The sequence below is a fragment of the Odocoileus virginianus genome, chromosome 26 (genome assembly GCF_023699985.2).
Source record: "Odocoileus virginianus isolate 20LAN1187 ecotype Illinois chromosome 26, Ovbor_1.2, whole genome shotgun sequence".
Taxonomy (NCBI): Eukaryota; Metazoa; Chordata; class Mammalia; order Artiodactyla; family Cervidae; genus Odocoileus; species Odocoileus virginianus.
In genome coordinates this window covers 24,339,658-24,359,163 of record NC_069699.1, presented here as the reverse complement: position 1 = coordinate 24,359,163, position 19,506 = coordinate 24,339,658, and the positions used below count along the sequence as shown (strand labels likewise).

The 19,506-nt window shown below is 40.6% G+C and overlaps 1 protein-coding gene and 1 long non-coding RNA gene across 2 annotated transcripts in view; one reads left to right on the top strand and one right to left on the bottom strand.

Moving 5' to 3' along the window:
* CNTN3 (contactin 3) overlaps positions 1-5,322 on the bottom strand; it is a 382,508-nt gene extending 377,186 nt beyond the window's left edge. Inside the window, exon 1 of the mRNA XM_070455661.1 lies at positions 5,127-5,322. The gene's annotated coding sequence lies outside the window, so the exon portion shown is untranslated. The remainder of the gene's footprint in view (positions 1-5,126) is intronic.
* A 152-nt stretch (positions 5,323-5,474) lies between these two features.
* LOC139031232 (uncharacterized) lies at positions 5,475-19,265 on the top strand. Its single transcript, XR_011483679.1, has 3 exons — positions 5,475-5,631; positions 12,117-12,192; positions 13,370-19,265. It is a non-coding gene; the product is annotated as an uncharacterized lncRNA (long non-coding RNA).
* The last annotated feature ends 241 nt before the right edge of the window (positions 19,266-19,506 follow it).

The window sequence follows — 19,506 nt, the reverse complement described above, 5'->3', positions numbered from 1 at the left end:
GTACATTAAGGCTATATATTGTCACCCTGCTTATTTAAATTGTAAGCAGAATACATTATGTGAAATGCCGGCTGGATGAAGCACAAGCTGGAATCAAGATTGCTGGGAGAAATACCAATAATCTCAGATATGCAGATGACAACATTATGGCAGAAAGCAAAGAGGCAGTAATGAGCCTCTTGAAGAAAGTGAACAAGGAGAGTGAAAAAGCTATCTTAAAACTCAACTTTCAGAAAACTAAGATCATGGCATCTGGTTCCAACACTTCATGGCAAAAAATGGGTTAACAATGGAAACAGTGACAGACTTTATTTTCTTGGGCTCCAAAATCACTGCAGATGGTGATTGCAGCCATGAAATTAAAGACTCTTGCTCCTTAGAAGAAAAGCTATGGCAAACCTAGACCATGTTATTACAAAGCAGAGACATTAGTTTGCCAACAACTGTCTGTCTAGTCAAAGTTATGATTTTTCCAGCAGTCACACATGGATGTGGGTGTTGGATCATAAAGAAGGCTGAGTGCTGAAGAATCAATTCTTTCGAACTTGGGTGCTAGTGAAGACTCCTGAGAGTCCCTTGGACTGCATGAAGATCAAACCAGTCAATCCTAAGGGAAATCAAACCTGAATATTCATCGGAATGATTGATACTGGAGCTCCAATACTTTGGCCACCTGATACAAAGAGCCAACTCATTTGAAAAGACCCAACTCATTGGAAAAGACCCTGATGCTGGAAAAGACTAAAGGCAGGAGGAGAAGGGGATGACAGAGGACCAGATGGTTGGATGGCATCACTGACTCAATGGGCATGAGTTTGAGCAAGCCCCGGGAGACAGTCAAGGACAGGGAAGCCTGGTGTGCTGCAGCGTGCCCATGGGGTCCCAGAGCGTTGGATACAACTGAGCGACTCAACAACTGCTTACCAGATGGCTCACAGAACAGTCAACAGGTTATCAGATGAGGAAACAGTTCCAAGTTACAATAAGGAGGACATGAAGAGAAAGTTCTGGAGGATATGAACAGAAAAAGACTAACAGAGGTGCCCTAATTTAGAGAAGAAAGGAAATGAAAGAGAGCCCTCTCTTAGAAATTGGTATTTGAACCGTGACCTGAGGAATGAGCATCAGGCAAAATCTTCAGAGTGTGTCTATGTGTGTGTCTTCATGTGTCTTTCTGCTTGGGGGCAAAGGCTAAAGGGAGCTACCAGACAAAGGGACAGATGAAGCCCTAAGGCAGGAAAGAGGTCAACAAAACCAGGGACATAAAAAATAAAGCCTAGTAAGTTCTTACTGGTAGTGTTTGAATCCTACAGGACTCTCTTACCACAGATAGCTCTGAACACCACAGAAAGCCATCTAAGTGCTTGGAGGAGAGGAGTACTAATTTAATTTGCACTGAAGAAAGAAAAACACTGCCCTGACAGCTGTGCGAGAATTTGGGGAAAGAATCAAGAAAGAAGGCAGGGAAGCCAGTGTAGTTGTCTCAGGAGAGAAGATGGTGAGTTGGAGTAGGATGATATGACTGGAGGGAAGTGGGCAAATCGGAGAAATGTTTTAGAGTTATAATCAAAAGCACACATGAGAACTGAGTTGCACTAGTTCCCAAAATAAGAGTTTTTCAAGTATTGTGATCTCAATAATTCTTTATTCTATTAAAAATAGTATACTGTCAGGCTCATTTATCAGCAATATAATCAAAGTGCTTTTTGAATTACCGAGCTCATCTCTCAACATTTGCAAGGCATTCAGAGTCACGATTTAGAAAAACAAATCTGTTCTATTTTAGAACACAGAAAATTTATAGCCTGAGTTCTAAAGGCACCTAAGAGAGTGCTATGGAATTGCTATAACATACATAATCTATTTCTTAAAATGTCAATACGTCTGCCATAAGGAATATGCATACCTTCTGAATTATTTTATCCTACTTAATAAAATAGTCATTTCTTCTCACTTTTTTGCAAGGCAGCTTCTTGCACAGTAAAGATTCTACAAATATTTACATTCCAAGTAGCAGAGCTGTTTGAGATGCAATAAAGTTCTGCCAGCACTTCTATTACAAAGCCTTATTTCTTGTTTATAACATGTACATAAAAAGGGGGGGAAATAAAACTGTACTGTGGATTGAAACTTGGCATGCAAAGTTTCAAAGAGAAAGTGCATTTCTCCTGCAGCAAATTTTCAAAAGGACTATTCCATCGTGTTTAGGAGACATACTGAGCTGCAATGGGGAAAGGGACTAAGGGGCAAAGAACACTTGCAGGGAGTGGACACAAAAGTCATTTCACACACATGATCCAATACTCAATTCTGAATTTTTTATACAAATTAGATCTGAGACTGAGACCTGTAACCCATCAATGTCAAGCAGTGTTCTATCTTAAATATTCTGTGGCTGCAGCATGCTAATTACTGCCAAACATCTTTGCAAAAAAGTATTATCCAATGCATTATTATCAAGCGTAAGAAAGGAATAGCCCAATAGCATTAAGTGACTCATAAAACTATAGGAGCACCTCAGAGATGCGCAGCATCAGGGAAACAAAGTACCTCCCTAAGATCAGAAGGGTTATTAAAGTTGGACTGGTAATGATTAAATCAGAGATGGCAGGCAAACATGCACAGCATCAATAAATCCTCCTGCCATCTGCGTATCTCCTAATGCATAAGATAACATTACTTTACTGCTAACAACTTAATAACTGGTAACTGGAAAATAGAGCTTCTCTGTTTGGTGGCACTGCAACAATACATGGAGCTATAGATAGATCTGGTAGCTTGAAAGGGGCAATTATATATATATATACTATTTCAGCACAGAACATATTAAGAGTTAATGAGAACTTCAAGTTGGACACTTAAATTATGCAGTAAAAACAAAGCTAGAAAATGTGTACTAAATGGATGAGAAGGAGTTAGGAACTTATAAAAGAGAAAGACATACCTTGCCAGCAGAGCGAAGAGGTTATTATTTTGTAATAACTAGGCATATATGAAATGTGACAGTGATAAAATTGAACATAAATCAGCAACCGAAAGGCCACAGCTTGTTGTCCGCAGCTAATCTTTTGCTCGAGTTGAAATTGCTCAGCACTTTGGTCCTATTAAATGTTTTGTTCCCATTTGAAGGGCTATCTGGTTGTGTTGTAAAGGATATTTAAAAGTTAGCATTCTCCTGCAGAAATGAACTTGATGCCTTCATGTCTTCAGGCTTACATTAATGACTTCCACACAGCAAGTAGGGCATGGGGCTGAACGTTATTGTCTGCTGAGGCAGGCAGTGCCTGAATCTATTCTGCTGCAAATCAATTAGCCACTCAATGCCTCCAATAGCCCATCTTTAGACAGGAGGCCCATGCATATGTATTCAATCTCACCACTCGTGTAAAAACAAATGTGCAGCAATTTGCTCTATGTTTCTGATGGACATGGATCCTTTCCGGGGTCCTCAAACCACATGTTGACTCTCAACTGATTACAAGCAACCATTCAAACATGAGTAATCCCTGAAGCCCCTAATTTTATAATTTGTAGTCTTCCCATTAAGAAAGCTGAACCTATCAGACATCTTTTATGAACAATGCTTGGGAGAACCTGTCTTATTGCACTCAGTAATTGACACACAGTAGGCATTTTGCAAGCACGGTTCAAACGGATATGGATATTAACCCCAGATAACTTCGTCCCTGTACCCTGACCCACAAAGGGTTAAAAGCACAAACTCAGATGCCAGGTTACAGCAGCCAAAGTCCTGTTACTGTTTCTAAACAGGGGCTAACAAGGCAAAAGTAACACATTTGACTTCAATATTGAGACATAATAGCTGTTTCAAAAGCAATTACTCCTCCTTTCAATCTCAGAAGGGCTCTGATTCATTGTTCTGATTAATCCCTGTTTTTAATCTATTTACAGATCAGGATTCTTTTTCAGCCGGCGTGATATTCATCTCTGTGGGGGTAGACAGAGACCACAGCACTCACAGTCTTCCTACTTCTTTTTCCCCCCAGTTATTCTTGCTTAATCATCTTTAAATTATTTCTGGATTTAGCTAGTCACCATATGAGCTGGGGTTTCTGACCTCCCTCCTGCACATGACACATCTCCTGTCTGTTGCTTTCTCTAGCTGTGTTTCCCCATATCTTGGTTTGAGACGAACAGATTTAGCCACCCCTTTCCCAGAGCTCTGACTGTGTCCCTCCCTTAGGCTCAGAACGGAGATTTGCTCTCCTTCCCATAGCGGGCACCGTTTGTTATTAAATCATTCCTCTGGGCGCATCTCCGTGTTGTAAATCAATAAACAAATACGAAACAGGGAAGGATACAGGGAAGGATAGGACTGGTGAGCTGTGGAGCTTTGCACAAGCTGAGCCCAGAAGCTGTTCATATCGAGCAAACAAAAAAAAAAAAAAAAATCCCCTAAGGTGCCCGGTTAGCACTTCCTAGTTTTCTGATCTCAATATTCTGGTACCCGCTTGGTGAGCTTCGCAGGGCTCCTCAGAGAACTGAGAAGCATCCAAAGACGAGCGGCCAATCTCAATTACACTGGATCACTGCCCATCAGAGAAAACCTGGCAAATGAACGCAACGGAGGATTCCGTCCAAGACTGCAGATTTGAAAGTGGAAAAAGAATGCAGCTGGAAAACTTGATTGCTAATAGAAGCATCCTCCACCCTGGCTTGCTCAGAGCTGGAAGCCAGGAAGGAGGGTTCTGGCGAAAAAAAAAAAAAAAAAAAAAGGTTCCCCATTTCCACTCTCTGCACCATGGACCTGGGGTTCTTCCTCTGCACCCTCATGGTTCACAACTTTTCCTCCCAACTTTCACTGGCCAAAACCGCTCCGTAAAGGATAAGCGAGGAGAACCCACCTCGCTTTTCGCCACGCTCCTGCCAGGGATGCGGCGTCTTCCTATCTGGAAATCAATCCTCCCCCGAGAAAAGGCAAAATAACCCCCCTAAGGCAAAGCAGCCAGGAGAGGCAGCTTTTATTCTCGACCCTTCAGGTGTATTTCTCCGCGAACAAACTTTGGGGCTGAGGAGCCAAGAAGCCAGTGAGGAAAGTTTGCCCCAGCGGATGGCTCATCCCAGTGCCCGAACCGGCGCGAGGAGCCGGGCATGCCAGAACCTACCTGGTCCCTGCAGCTAGCTGACCAGGCGCCAGCCCCGCCAACTTGCCTGCCGCCGACAGCCCGGGCCCGCTGGGCAGCAGTGCGCGCCGCGCGAGCCGCCGCCGCCGCAGTGTCCCGGCCCGCGCTGTTCCCAGCCGAGCCCACGGCGCCCGCCCGACAGCCGCCGCCACCGCGCGCCAGGCTGCTGTGGCTGCTGCCGGCGCCGACAAGCGCTGCCTGCGCCTCCGCCTCTCCGCGCGGGCGCGGGAAGGAGGGGAGACGCGCGGGCGGGAGGGGCGGGGAGCGCTGCGGCACAGCCAACGAGGCCCCGCGCCTCGCGCCGCCGGCTCGCCCCGCTGCGCCCCGCCGGACCCCGCGTCGCCCTGCGCTCGGGCCGCGTGCGCCCGCGTGCGTTCGCCCGCCGCAGGGCCCAGGGCGCGGCGCCGGAGGCGGGAGGCGCTCAGCGCGTCACCACTGGGTGGCCTCGTGCGCGCACAGTTGGGCTCCAGGGAGCACGGGGTTAAAGGTAGGGGTCAGGGGTTTCTGCTGCTTCGCTCCTACAAGTGCACGCAGATGGACAATTTTAATATTGAATTCAGTAATATACTAAGGGTTCTCTTTGTACCAGGTAGTAGACTGCGCGGTTGAAGTGAATTAGTTATTGCTTGTCCCCAGAGCACCCCTGGATCTATTATTACTCCCTGCTTTAGTGATTAGGAAATAATTTGACTAAGGCTTCATTGAGTCAGTTACGAGAATAATTCCCCTCTTGGGGGGGCGGTGTCTTTTTACAAGCATCCTGTGAGGTAGATCTTATCACTTTTATTTTCTTAAATCAGACAGTGTTTGGAGAACCTGGCCTTGAATGAAAGCCTACTGAAGTCTTAAGCCCGTGCTTTGAACAGCTAGACTCTGCTTACCTCCCTACCTGTGCAAGGGTTGTTCAGTGTAGCTTTACTTCTAATTGAAAAACTGTAGGAAACAGCCTACCATGATTAGGAGAATAGCTAGTTAAAACATAGTGGAGGCATAGGATGTAAAGTATAATATAGCAACTACAGAGAGGGAAGAACATATACCAATATTGGCATGAAATGACCTTCAAGAGGTATTACTAGGAGGAAAAGGGTTCAGAAAAAGTATTCCTAGATTTTGTTCATAATACATGTGTGCATGCATATTTATGCCTTCACCATTTCTGGAAGGATGTCCCAAGATACTGTTAACAAGAGTCCTTGTGAGTAAAATTGAAACTGGGACTGAATTTTATAATTATTTGACATTGTTTTTAAAATGTAGCATAAATTTGCTTTCCTTTATAGTTAAAAAAAAATCCACTTTTTTTTTTTTCAATTACATTTAAAAGGTCCCTGTCTCCTCTCCTGTGGGTTCCTCTCTCTGATCCCTACTGTCAGAGGAACACAACCTCCAGTCAAGGGCAGTGACCTGGGCCAAAAAGATCTGAGAGAGGGTTTAAGGAAAATGGCTGCTTGACTGTTCTTTCTCATTTTTGCTTCTTTCTCCCAGAAATGTGTGTTTCTGTTTAGTCCCCTACAACTCAGAAAGGAATTCAAGCATTTGGAAAACTTCAGGAGGTATACAAGACAACAGGTAGAACCCAAGTCAGTAAGATGCAGGGCACTGCTCCCTTCAGTGAAGCCGCCACGCAGGGCTCCAGTCCTGCCTGCTGGCAGAAAGAAACTGCTTCAAAGTGAGGCAGTGTTCCCCCAGAACCATTTGGGCAGCTGTGCCTCGGTTCCCCTTGAGCACACAGCAGGGTCCTGGGATATACTGGGTAACTTTGATCATGGCCACTTTAACCCTGTCTCTCACTTTATCAGGAAAACTATTCTTGCCTGTCAAAGAAATGGCTGAATGAAAAAAAAGAAGATGGAATTATTTATGTTTCAAAAGAAGGGAGGCAAGCATAGATAGAGCTCACTACTATAAATAAAAATAATGTGCTTTTCCCCATCAGAATTAAATTGCAGTAAATTTGGGCTCCTTAAGTTCTCTCTACTTAGCAAAAGAAAAAATAGAACAGGTACCCAACGGTGGTTTATGGTCGTTTCAGTTGTTATTGGTTACTGTAAATAATCTTTTTGCTTGCAATCTGGGAACATGTTGGCAAACCCCCTGAGTGTGACAACATGTTTTATTGGGCAGAACTGGTGTATTCTGGAAGAAACTGAGAAAACTTTCCATGCAAATTATGTTCATGCCTTCACCTAGCAGGTGCAATTACTGCCAGGCCCACATTCATCACAGGAGTGCCTCTTCTCTTAATATTTTCAAGTTGATGTCTCACAATGCATTTTCCTTCTCATACATACATAAACATAGACCCTGTCTAATAGGAAGGGAAAGAGCATTTTTATCAAGGAGGGGGAACCGGCCCCAGGCAGCAAAATAACGGGAAAAAGACAGACGTTGCTTTAAATTAGAGGGAGAGAAATCTAAACCTGAACCCTCCACTGCTGTCTCCAAATAATTAGTCATTTCCAAACTCAGATTACACTGCCTGTGCTGGCAAAAGCTGATTAGCGCTGGAAAGAAATTTAGTGGAATTTCGAATCTGTGGCTGCAGCAGAGAGGGGGACACCCTAAATTTGCAGGAGTAATGATGAGCATTTTGTGTGAGCCACAGTTTCATAATCAGAAGAGGTAAGAGGTGTGTAAATATATGTATGTAAAGAGAAATGCATCATTTTATTTCCTCCCTTTGCTCAAAATGTAAAGCATAATGTGAGTCAACTGAAAACCTGATATTTACCAAAAGTTGATACACAAGAGCAGGTTTAAATAAAATTTCCATCCAATTTCTGGGCCGGAAGCCCAGGAAATAAAAAAAAAAAAAAATTAAAGGCACATGTGGGTCTTCTCACTGTGAATGCCGGATGGAGTTTTTATTGAATTTGGCCTCAACTGATTGTAGCATTATAAGCAATTCTGCAGTTAATTTTCAGCAGCCATTTAGATGGCAAATCCCCCCCACCTTTTTTTAGGGGATTATAACTAAGAATAATAACTTCCTTTTTATATGGCACCTTTTATATCAAAGCACTTTAAAGTGTGAGATCATCTTCCCATTATTAAGATACCCCATCTGTGTTGGAATATAGAAGCTATTTCATGCCACTGACACTGCGTAACATTTATTTGTTTGCCTATTTATTGCAAAGCAGAAGGAAATGAAGAAAAATACCTACTAAACCCACAGACTGACATTCTGAGGGAAAAGTGTAAATCAGAATGTAGCCAAGTTACTAAGTTAAACATATGCATGCTAAGTCACTTCTGTTGTGTCCGACTTTTTGCGACCCTCTGGACTGTAGCCCACCAGGCTTCTCTTTCCATGGGATTCTCTGGACAAGAATTATGAAGTGGGTTGCCATTTCCTTCTCCAAGGGATATTCCCCACCCAGAGATCCAATCTGCATCTCCTGAGGCTCCTGCACTGTAGGCAAATTCTTTACCTCTGAGCCACCTGGAAAGCCCCATGTTAAACATATCCATTTCTATAAAAAGCGGTGAGGAGTCTTCTAGTTTCCATAGGTGGAAAGAGAAGTCCTATGAACTTTGCCATGTTACTGTCCGCAAGTTAAAGAGCCAGATGTAGAGATTGTATTATTGAGTATACAGAATTGTCATCTCTAGGGCTGAGGTGGGTAGCTCTAGGAAATTCCTTGTGTCAGACTAAAGAGTTTTCAGAATTCCAAATGGGAGTAAAAACTAGTTGTCACAATAACTTGATAATGCAAGCAAACATTCTTCCATGAAACTTTGACCTTAAATGTCTTATTCGAGCAATTTCTCCACTTTATGGTAAGAGTCAAACCGGAAGATTCTGGAAACATGAATGCATGTAAAATGCTTACCAATGTCCCTGAAACTTAGCTTCTGTTTGGTTAATATTCATTTGTCTATGGTTCTGGGAAAGATTGAGGGCACAGAGGAGAAGGAGGTGGCAGAGGATGAGATGGCTGGTTAGCATCACTGACTCAGTGGACATGAGTCTGAGCAAACTCTGGGAGGTAGTGAAGGACAGGGAAGCCTGGTGTGCTGCAGTCTGTGGAGTCACAAAGAGTCGGACACGACTTAGGGACCGAACAACAACTCACTTTTCTCCTCTGAAGGTGATTGCCAACATTTCTGTAATAGCTATGCTGTCATTCTGTTTACTTCACAGAATATCCCTATGTGACTTTTCTTTACATGTTTTTTTTGTTGCCAGAATCCCTCGATAGAATGTAAGATGCACAAAAGTAGGGCCTTTTTTTGTTTGTTTACTATGGCATTCACTGCTCCCAGTACATATCTGACCTCTACATGATATGGGTACCATAAACGTTTAATGACTGAAAGAATTTCCAGTGTACCAGGTATTCATTGCTTATACCCAGTACCTTGCAACTCTTAAAACAACCCTAGGAGTTAACTGTTGTTATAACATCTTTTTACAGATGAAGGCACTAAGACAGAAAACTGAGTTCATATATTTGGAAGCTCTCTGTTTGAAAATTATACAAGCTGAAAGTAGCAAGGTTTGGCCTTGAATTGAGGGGGTCTGGTCCTAGACTCGCCTTTCTGTACAGTGGATTTTACCACCCATCCTAGTCTAGCACTTGTAGAACTTTAATGTGCCTGCAACTGGAAATCTGGTTAAAACACAGATTCTCATTTAGCACATCTGGAGTAAGACCTGAGACTCTGCATTTCTACCAAGTACTCAGATGATGCTTGTGCTGCTGGTCCAGAACCATACTTGGAAGAACTATGTTTTCATGTTAACATATCATCCAATTGGCACATCTCAAACCTTAGGGATGGACATTAATGGAAGTTAAAAAACAATATTGGAATTCCATAAATAGGTATGAAATCACAGAGTTCTACTGAGAATTATTTCATCTAGGTTAACAGTGACTAGTCCACTAAAATCTTAAAGAATATTAATTTTCATTAATTAATGAAATTAATTAATATTATTTCATAACATGATAATAAATTAATCATGTTCAACTCTTTGTGACCCCATGGACTGTCCGTGGAATTTTCCAGGCCAGAATACTGGGATGGGTAGTCTTTCCCTTCTCCAGGGGATCTTCCCAACCCAGGGATCGAACCCAGGTCTCCCACATTGCAGGCAAATTCTTTACCAGCTGAGGCACAAGGGAAGCCCAAGAACACTGGAGTGGGTAGCCTATCTTCTCCAGGGGATCTTCCCGACCCACGAATCAAACCGGTGTCTCCTGCATTGCAGGCAGATTCTTTACCAACTTAGGTATTTACAGAAGAAGCTGAGGCATGGAAAGCTTATGTAACTTTTCCCAGTTCACTGGTTGCAGAGCTAAAATGGCAACCACCTGTCCTGTTTTTGATCAGAAAGCCCTGACTCCTCTTGATCACTTTTTTAAAAGTAGATTGCATGAAAATTTGAAACAGCAACAGACTGACAAGGTTAAGAGAGTTGGTAAAGAGAGTGTGCACAAATGTAGTTAGCGATTGCACTTTGGTAGAGATGAGGTTGTTGCACCCTAAGGAAGAAATGAGGCCATTTGAAGTTCAGAGCTCTTGAACTGATAACCTGTTACACAGCATGATAAAGACTGCTGCATATAAAAGCCCTTCCCCTAATGTATGTGACTGTACACAAACAGTATACGTTTCCTACTTAGTAGCTCTTATTTATAGGGTTTTTTGCCCCTATATTAATGGGCATAACACTGTCTTTCCTATTTAAATATTTAAATATCATGTTTCAAAAAAGAGGTTTTGCACATATGTCCCTTCATTGAAAATATGGGCTTTTGCACAAAGTAACTTGCCTTTCATTAATTTACCTCATCCTTCTTTTTTTTTTTTACTATGAGCTTCAATAAATATTTTATCACTGTATCTATCTAAAATGTTTTCCCCAAGACTGCCAACGTTTCTTGAAATAAAATGAAGATTTTTTTCACATGCTGAAATATAGAAAAACATCCTTTTTACATTTTAATTCTTCTCATATTGTTATTATGATGCAAATTTTTGACAATAATAAGTATTTGATGTTAAAAATGGGCTTCTTCTCTATGTGTATCTTTGAAATATTTTCTATATCTAAAAAGCTTAGCTAATGTGGTAAGACAAAGGGTGTTTTTCTAAACTCATGATGAAATAAAATTCTTCACAGGGAATTTGAGGATGAAAAACAAACACTTTTTTAATGAATAGAGGATGACTAGTATTAATTGAAAAAGTATCTTGGATGAGGAATAAAGAATGAAAACAAAGATTGTTTTAGTCAGCTCTGTGTCCTAAAGCAAATTACCACAGACTAACTGGCTTAAACCACAGGCATTTATTTCTCACTATTCTGGAGGCTAGAAACCCAAGATGAAGATACCACATGGTTGGTTCTAGAAAGCGCTCCAGCTGGTTTGTAAATGACGACTTATTGCTGTATCTTCACCTGACACACAGAAAGAGTTCTCTGTTCTCTTCTTATTAGGGCAAAAATCCCATTCATGAGGGTTGCACCCTAGTGACCTAAGTACTTCCCAGAGCTCTACCTCTTAATGTCAAATTTTTAATGTAACAGGCAGTTACTTCAGTAAACGTGAATTTATTCAAGAAGAGAGGAATTGCAGTTCGGAATACCCAGACTGTGACAGATAACAGACAAATCTGGAGAACAAGGAAGAGGAAGTTGGTTTAATAGGGAATTGTTGGGGGGGGGGGGTTGGTCCCAAAGTATGGTCCTTTGGGAGAAGCTGGGAGTGCAAAGTATGGAGGCTTTACATTGGTTGAGCTGCTACCTTCTGATTGGATGAGCTGTCTTAGGGTGGAGTTAACTTTTCTCCTGTCTGCTAGATAGTAGAGTAGGCAAGCCTTTCTCCATGAGATGCATGCATGTGTCTTTTTCATATTTGTAGAAAATGACCATGCATAGCAGGCATGAGAGCTCCCCCTACAAACCTGCACAGACTCCAATTTTAACTGAAGTTTCTTTCATTCATTCCACAGTATCATCACATTGGGGGTTATGATTTCAGCAAATGAATTTTGGGAGGACACATTCAGTGCATCACAATGACATGAGGTAAGTTGAGGTAAATACTATGCTAGATATAGAAACCATCGTATAGAAGAGAGGAGAAAGAAGAACAAGTTTGTGTTGCTTTATTTGCTATCCTCAGATCCTAATAAGCCTACACAGTAATATAGTGAATAATATTTTGACAACATGTATAGCCATCTGTATGAAATGAGTCTTTCAGGCTCTGAAAAAGGAAATATAAGAAATTGTTTTACATTTCAGCCAGTTTACCCCATTGAAATGCTTTTTTCTTTATGAACTTAATGTAACACTAAGATGAGTAATGTTAGTTGCTCAGTCTTCTCTGACTCTTTGCAACCCCATGGACTGGAGCCCACCAGGCTAAAAGTAGCACAAAGTATTTGTCATAATTGTTGAATATCTAATCATAGCCACTTGATCTATAAAAATAATAATAAAAGGATCCATTTCCACCATTTGCTAATAATTGGGCAGTGTCTTAGGGGAGGAGTAACTTCCACACCTAGTTGCAACTGACCAAAATGCAAGGAAACCTTCCATTCCTCCAGACATTGGAGTAAAAGCAGCTGATTCCTAAGGTTCTAATAACCATTTTTGGACCTCTCACAGGGTCTAACACAGAAAACATTAAAATGTTCACTGAATGAATGTGTATCAAGTGGCAAATTTCTAAAATTCCTTTTGATTATGTGCCATTTATTCTGATCACCTACTTTTGATTTTTTTCATTAATGTCAATATGATTAAAGGGAAAGATTTTTCTTATTGGAATACACACACTTTATTATGCTAAATATCCTTTCAAGAGACTGATAACTAGAATCCTTCAATACTTCTGAGACTTTTGCCTCACATTAGATTCATGTGGGGGGCTTAAACAATCTGAGCTCCCGCGGGGGACTTAAACAATCTGAGTTCCCTGGTTTCACCTCTTATGCTGAGCTTGATATTTCTAGGGTACAATACCCAGGTATCAGTACTGTATTTACAGACCGTGTGATTCAACTGTGTAGCTAAGTTTGAGAAGCACTGTGGGTTGACATGTGTCCCCTCAAAAAAGATATTGAAGTCCTAACCCAGGTACCTGTGAATATGATTTATTTGGAAATAGGATTTTTGCAGATGGAATTAGTTAAATTAACGGAAGATTTTAAGGATTATGGTGAGCCTTAATGCAATGACTGATGTCCTTTTACAGGCAAGGGAATTTGGATATACAGAGAGAAGAGAATGCCCTGAAAAGAGCCAGGGACAAACAGGAACAGAGGGAAGACAGCCATGAAAAGGTGGAGGTTGAAACTGGCTTTGTACAGCTATAAGCCAAAACACATCAAGGATTTCCAGGAAGCATGAGAAACGAGAGAACAGGCATGGAACATCTGCTCCCTCTGAGCCACCTTGAAGGAACCCACCCTGCTGATACTTTGATTTTGGACAGCTGGATTCCTGAGCTGTGAAAGGGTTAATTTTTGTTGTTTTAAGCTACTGAGTAATTTGTCACTGCAGCTCTAGCGAATGTATGCAGCACCTCTTAGTGGGTCCAAGAACAAGGCTGGCTTGCAGTTAGTGAATTCCTCCTTTTACTTTTAGTCATCTAGCTGAATTGGTGGGTGGGTTCTAAATCAATAGCCATTTTCACTGACTATGCTAGAGCAAATGTTCCTCCTTCCATTCCTTTCTCTGCCGTACCTTGATCATTAAGCCAGGCAGAAAAATTCAAAGCACTTATTTGCATGAAACATTTGTTTGGGTCATTGTTCTAGGGTTTAGACTTTGCCGCTTGTTAGCCCAAGCTTATGTTTGCTTACATTCTTTCTATCACGGTCTGTAAAATACTGAGTCACATTACTCCAGTATTTTCTCTTTTGGCCAAGTTCAACTGAAGCAAGATTCAATTAATATAATTGAAACATTTTAACATTTGAAAACAATGAACAAGAAATGGCTTTCTTTTTCTTGAATTTTTTAGCCAAGGCGATAGGTCCCCAAATATATGTCCCCATAAAATAATCTCTTCCAATTGTTTTTAAGTACTTATGAAATATTCCTACATTACAAATTATTTTAAATATGAGATTCAAAGTGACTTTAGGTGACTCTTAATCATTTTCAAACTGTTATCACAATTATCACATTCACTGGGAAAACAAGTAATAAGCATGATTTGAACATGGGTGCAAACAACCTGGTAATCAAAACCCAAGAAAGCAACTCTCTTCCCAATCAGCTGTTTTAGGTGATAACATAAGTAATCGCAAATATGACTCTGTAGTTAATGAGGATATTCTGGTTATAGCATGAATGTGTGTGAAACTTCAGAGCAGACGTAGAAGTTTATAAATTACAGTCCCCAGTATGACCATGGTGTGTCTGACACCTTAACTGAGACAGGAGAAAAGGGGCAGGACATAACCTTTAAGAGAACAGAATGGCCTGGCCATAGGAGATGCCCAGACCTGGTTAGAATCAAAAAGGTCCAAGGTGGCAGAAGATTACACTTCCAGTAGACCTTGAACCTCATTATACAGTCATTGTAATACATTAGCATCCAAATGACACACCCACCAGTGAGTGCCATGACAGTCCTCAGGCCAACCATAAGAAGTCAAAAAGTGAGTGGTGGCCCAGTCATGGAAATCCTTACCCATTCCCCAAAATAATTGGAATAATCCACCCACTCATGAGCCTCTGAAATTATCCAGCCCATAAAAACTAACCACGTCATATTTCAGGGCTCTCTTGCATTTTGAAATGGCCCACATTCTCTGTGGAATGTGTTTCTCTGTAAATAAATCCTCTTATTACCTATCACTTCTTCTCTGAATTCTTTCTCAATGAAGCAAGAACTTTAAATTCACTGGAAACACAACTAACAAAAATTAGAACCACAAATGTAGGTGTACAATTACAAAAGCATCAGGAGAGTTATCAAGTGAGTTTTTTTTGACATTGGTTCGTGAGTCATATGTATAGAAATACCACTAATGGAGAGAGAGCGTCTGACTTCTGTTATCAAAGATTGCTAGTTTCTAGAAATAAGCATTTGTGATATTTTGGCTAGTCCTATTTTGACCACTAGGTGTATTTCTCTGGGGCTATTTCTGGCTTTTATATCCTCAGGATCCTTAGCAAGGAAAGCAGGCATAATGAAAGGAAGGTGGAGAATTACAATAATACTACCTAGATGATTGAAGAGGAAAGATCTCTCCTGCTATGGAGAGCTGATATATTTTATATGTAGCTAATGGTTGACGACATAATTTGTGGCATAATTTTAGTGTGAAATGAAAATGTGGGACCCTTGTTCGAAACACAGGAAAAAAATGTTGTCTATAAATACACCTTTTTCCTATCTTTCAGAGTTAATCTCTCTTGAGTTATCATGTTCTTTATTTGCTGTTTAATGTCATTCTAAGAAGAATTAAAAATATTAATTTTTAGCATGAATTTTACCATGAATATTTATGTTGTGCACTGCCAGTTTTAAATTCAAATATAGGAACATTTAACTCATATGTGGTATCACCGAAATTACACAATTTATATTTTGTAGCTTCTACATGCATATGTATTTCACTCTTCCAAGAACAATGGGAATACTGGACAAAGCTAACTCAGCTGCTGTTATTTTATCTGATATGCATACATTCTACCAATACTCTCTATTTTGTGTTTAGTGATGAATGAGGAAGCATTGAAAGGAAAAGGAAGCGTAGGTTGCTTTATCTTTAACTTTCACATTTGTGAAAATTGGCTAGTACAGGAAATGATAGCAAATAAGAAAGAATATAATAGTGTTCTTTGGTTGATAGTATTTCTCAGAATGCCATTGCTCTTTCTGCACTGGAAACAAAATTCTGATTCCAATGGAAAATGTGCCCTCTCAGGGCTATCAGCACCTTGCTTACTCAGTTACAGATGTAACCAGCTTACTTTTTACTTTGATTCTTGTTGAATGTCCAGGCTTAGTGAGTGCAATGGAAGTCTGTGCTTATGGGCTTGCAAGAACACTTGTGTATGGCACACCAAAGACTGTCAGACACCAAGACTGAATGTATCTCCTCTGCCTAAGCACATACTCTGTTGTCTGGTGGATTTCATTTACAGAACACAAGGTCAAAGATAAATTTATTAAGAATGTCAGGGCAGCTACAATATAGCATTAAACCAAGAGCTGAACAACTGCATGGGTCTTGCCACCATGAAGCCCCCTGGGAAAAGCTGTTGTAAATCTATAATTATAGTTTTCAATTTTAACTCTGCCCTTCCACTAGCATACAATGTCCTGGATTATATGTAGGTTTCATGGTAATAGCTAAAGACATTCAATCTAATAGATTATATATATAAAAAATCGTGCTTTCATTTTTTTAGCCCTTATAGCTACATTTTGACTCACTAAAAATCTATTATTTTCTTGTATAAAATAGGTAAGAACTGTGTTCCTGAGTATGTATCACCCCACTCCCTCCTTCCCTTTCTTTCTTTCTTTTTTCCTTTCTTCTTTTTCTTTCTTTTTCCAGTGTCATTTCTTTGATTCATATTGGAAGTTTGCTTTCAAGAACTACCCACAGTTTGTGTTGTCGACCTGAAAAAGCTATCTAAGAAGCCTCAGACAATTAATATTTACTCAAAATCAACCTTAAATATTCATTGGAAGGACTGATGATGAAGCTGAAGTTCCAATACTTTGTTCTCCTAATGCCAACAGCATCAGGATTCATTGGAAAAGACCCTAATTCTGGGGAAGATTGAGGGCAGGAGGAGAAGGGGGCGACAGAGGATGAGATGGTTGAATAGCATCACTGACTCAATGGACATGAGTTTGAGCAAACTCCCGGACACAGTGAAGGACAGGGAAGCCTGGCATGCTACAGTCCATGGGGTCACAAAGAGTGGAACACGGCTTAGCAACTGGACAACAGGAGAACAATATAATTCCACAAGCAGTCATACTCTCCCTCTTCTGCATGCATTCACGTGTGTTTCATTCTTTTCTTAAATTAGTGAAGTCATTAATTTTGTTGTCTTTCTTAGCGAGCAACTTTTACCCTGCATGTTAAGATAGTGATGATAGGGTTCTTAGACATGTGGCCTTGTGATTCGGATAGAGCTTTTGAGGGTAAATCTGCCTTTTCCACACTGTTCAGCTATTTTCGCCACCACTCCTTTTTTAGAGAGTTCTTGCATTGAAAATTTACATCATTAACTTTAAGCAAGAAATGGCAGAATCTCAAAACTGACATACGTTTCACAAAAGCAGCCTGGGGTCTACATACACTCTTCCAAGTTTTCATACTCCCAGGTGCTACTTCTGCTGGAAACATTCCAACTCTGCCCTGTATCTGGTATGCCGCCCTGCTAACCAAGAGTGCAAATCTCATAAACCTTACTCTTCATAAGACTACCAGGTTCAGAGCCAATCAAAAAAGGAACAGCCTTCATAAATATTTACACCTCACCAGAGACTGAGCTATAACAATTAATGAATAGTCATAGGGAATCTCATCACTGACTGAGACCCATCAGTGCAAAAACAAAACCCTATTTCCAAAAACAAAATAAATGAAATATGTCTGTAAAATACAAGCTAAGAGTAGTATTATGAGAACAATTATTTCAATTTAGAGATGTCTCTGTTATTGTCCATGTATCATTTATTTTCTCCTGCCCAGATTAAATATAGATTTTTAGATAAAAATATCTGTTTTAAACACCACCCTTATGGCAGAAAGTGAAGAAGAACTAAAGAGTCTATTAAAGAAACTGAAAGAGGAGAGTGAAAAAGTTGGCTTAAAACTCAGCATTCAGAAAACTAAGATCACGGCACCCAGTCCCATCACTTCATGGCAAATAGATGGGGAAACAGTGGCAGATTTTATTTTGGGGGGCTCCAAAGTCACTGCAGATGGTGACTGCAGCCATGAAATTAAAAGACGCTTACTCCTTGGAAGAAACATTATGACCAACCTGGACAGCATATAAAAAAGCAGAGACATTAGTGTGCCAACAAAGGTCTATCTAGTCAAAGCTGTGGTTTCTCCAGTAGTCATGTATGGATGTGAGAGTTGGACTATAAAGAAAGTTGAGCACAGAAGAACTGATGCTTTTGAACTGTGGTGTTGGAGAAGACTCTTGAGAGTCCCTTGGACAGCAAGGAGATCCAACCAGTCCATCCTAAATGAAATCAGTCCTGAATATTCATTGGAAGGACTAATGCTGAAGATGAAACTCCAATACTTTGGCCACCTGATGTGAAGAACTGACTTATTCGAAAAGACCCTGTTGCTAGGAAAGATTGAAGGCGGGAGGAGAAGGGGATGACAAAGGATGAGATGGTTGGATGACTCAATGGACATGAGTTTGAGTAAACTCCAGGAGTTGGTGATGGACAGGGAGGCTTGGCGTGCTGCAGTCCATGGGCTCACAAAGAGCTGGACATGACTGAGTGACTGAACAGAACTGAACTGATATGTTTTTAAAGACCTATTTTTTTCCCAATATACCATTTCCCCCCTTCTACTTAGATAACTGTGTGTTCTGTGCCACAGGCGGCAATAAGATGCATGCATTTTCTCTGTCTAGCACATCTTTTGGCTTGCAGAACTCATGAGAAAGTAGTAGGTGATTTTTCAATGGTTTCTGGCTTGTTGTAAACATTTCATCCTGAAAACTTGAAAACCATTTGGTTCAACTACCCTCAATTTGAGAATAAAATATTTGGGTTTAAAACATAAAGCAGATAGAGGCATATGGGCTACAATGAGTCAGGAAGTATTCTGGACATTAAATCTAGGAAAGTGGAGGAAAATGTGTCTCTCCTTCCTTATTTCTCCCTTTACTGCTTGTTAAATAGAATTGTCATAGCCTCCAACCTCCTGCATCTGTTGCAATGTTTTGTAGATTACATATTTGGAAAGCACTGTTGTTTTTCTGATTCTGTCTTTCATGTGATCAGCTTTCTGTTCTGAAACCTGTGCAACTATAAATGATTTCATAGGTATGTGCTATGAACAGGACACTTCTGGTTGTATGATGTACTTCCCTTCTCACAGCCTGCGTGCATCTGTATGATTAAACTCTAAGAAAGACCAGATCACTCTGAGTATTTTAATGTATACATGAAATAAGACCACAGAGACTTTCTTCATTTATTCTTTTAACACTCTTGTGATCCACAGCTCACTCACTCTCTCTCTGTTTCTCTCTTTTGTTTTTGTTTATTTTTTGAAGTAAATTATAGTTGACTTTCCATCCATGGAATTCTCCAGGCAAGAATACTGGAGGGGATAGCCACTCCCTTCTCCAGGGGTTCTTCCTGACCCAGGGGTCAAA